This window comes from Triticum dicoccoides, chromosome 5A (assembly GCF_002162155.2).
Source record: "Triticum dicoccoides isolate Atlit2015 ecotype Zavitan chromosome 5A, WEW_v2.0, whole genome shotgun sequence".
NCBI classification, from domain to species: Eukaryota; Viridiplantae; Streptophyta; class Magnoliopsida; order Poales; family Poaceae; genus Triticum; species Triticum dicoccoides.
Window position 1 is genome coordinate 696,751,992 of NC_041388.1, and position 2,440 is coordinate 696,754,431.

The window sequence follows — 2,440 nt, forward strand, 5'->3', positions numbered from 1 at the left end:
CGACCCGGAGGCCTGCCCTGGCACCCCGGCTCGGCCCCCCTCCTCCATCCGGCACCCCCTGCCGCGCCTGAAGGTGACATCCCTCTTTTTACCCTTTTTTAGATTTAGTTTAATTTAGGCTTGGTTTAGTTTAGGTTCAGTTTCTATTTTTTAGGTTTAGATTTAATTTAGTTTAGGTTAAGTTTATTAGGTTTTGTTTAGGTTAAGAAGAAAGAAGAAAGATGAAAGAAGAAGAAGAAGAAGAAGAAGAAGAAGAAGAAGAAGAAGAAGAAGAAGAGGAAGAAGAAGAAGAAAAGGAGGAAGAAGAAGAGGAGGAGGAGGAGGAAGAAGATTAGGGGTGCATCACCGATGAAACCGGGTCGAGCGAGTTTGGGGGTTCCTCAGTGTCGATGGAACCCTAAATAGCAAGTATCGTCGGTGCGAGATACATGTGGACGTCGGTGTCGAACACTACATCCACGTCCCACAAGTGATGCCGGCATCCGGCGTCCGACAGCAATAGTTCTCAGCGTCGATGGCGGTCGAACACCATTGCGAATTTGTCTGGCAGCCTCTGTGATGACGATTAAAAGGCAAGTGTTGAAACTTGAAACACCCAAACTGACTCATGTCAGTTTGGTTGTTTGAAATTTCAAAACTTGGCTTTAATCCTCATCGTAGAGGCTGCCAGACAAATTCGCCAAGGTGTTCGACCGTCATCGGCCACCAGAACTATTTTTGTGGGATGCCGGGCGCCGGCTTCACTTGTGGGATGTGGATCTAGTGTTCAACATCGAGTGCCACATGTATCCCGCACCAATGATACTTGCTATTTAGGGTTCCATCGACGCCAAGAAACCCACTAACCCGCTCGTCCTATTGTAAATATTTAGTTAGGTCGACGGAAAAACAAAATGGTTATGTTACTCATCTTTTGATGTAAACGTGCAGTTATTTCATCGTTGTGAGGGTCTAGTGTTCAAAGAGCTCTGCCCCTACGTTCGTGGGTGAGCACAAATGACATCTCCTCCTCCCCCCTTCATTTGCTCTGTTCCGGTCTTCGTGCCGATGAAACTTGCTAGCTATAGGTGTCTTCAATCATCAGTATGCGTGACCACTATGTGTCTCCCGTTCGAAAGGGTCACATCTATAAATATGCATGCATTTGCATATTTATAACCGTGATTCTTTCGAATTGTCCAACGTTATCCATGGACAGCCTGAGTATGCGTAGATTGGGTTCGTTTTCCCATATGCTCTTGTATGATCGAGTAGAGGTGTCTAGAGGGGGGTGAATAGACTCTTAGCAAGAAAAGTTGCAGTTTTTAATTTCTTTAAGTTGAAGTGGAGTTTTGGCACAATTTTAAACATTCACAATACATATCAAGCAAGCATGACAAGAGCATATGAGCAGCGGAAAGTAAAGCATGCAAGTTGCAAGAATGTAAAGGGATGGGATTGGAGTGTGCAAACGCAATTTGGAGACACAGAGATTTTTTATATCCGTGGTTCTGATAGGTAGTGCTATCGTACATCCACGTTGATGGAGACTTCAACCCACGAAGGTAATGGTTGCACGAGTCCATGGAGGGCTCCACCCACGAAGGGTCCACGAAGAAGCAACCTTGTCTATCCCACCATGGCCGTCGCCCATGAAGGACTTGCCTCACTCGGGTAGATCTTCACGAAGTAGGCGATCTCCTTGCCCTTACAAACTCCTTGGTTCAACTCCACAATCTTGAGGAGGCTCCCAAGTGACACCTAACCAATCTAGGAGACACCACTCTCCAAGAGGTAATAGATGGTGTGTTGATGATGAACTCCTTGCTCTTGTGCTTCAAATGATGGTCTCCCCAACACTAAACTCTCTCTCTCACACACACACACACACACACACATGATTTGAATTTGGTAGAAAGAAGATTTGAGTGGAAAGCAACTTGGGGAAGGTTAGAGATCAAGATTTATGTGGTTGGAATGGAATATCTTGACCTCAACACAAGTGTAGGTGGTTCTCTCTCAAAAAATGTATGTTGGAAGTGTAGGCATGTTCTGATGGCTCTCTCTCTGCGAATGAAGAGTGGGTGGAGGAGTATATATAGCCTCCACACAAAATCTAACCGTTACACACAATTTACCAAACTCGGTGGGACCGATTCAGATAACTCGGTCAGACCGATTTAGTTCATAATGTGACCATTAGGAATTTCGATGGGACCGACATGATCAACTCGGTGGGACCGATGTGCTAGGGTTAGGGTAAAGCCTCAACTTGGTTTGACCGATTACACAAACTCGGTGGGACCGATTTGGGTAATAAGCAAAACAGGGAGTTGGCCAAGCAAACTCGGTGGGACCGATTGCATACCTCGGTGGGACCGAAATTATTGCAATAGGCAACAGAGAGTTTGCAAGCCCATCTCAGTGAGACCGAGATCCCATTGGTGAGACCGAATTGATT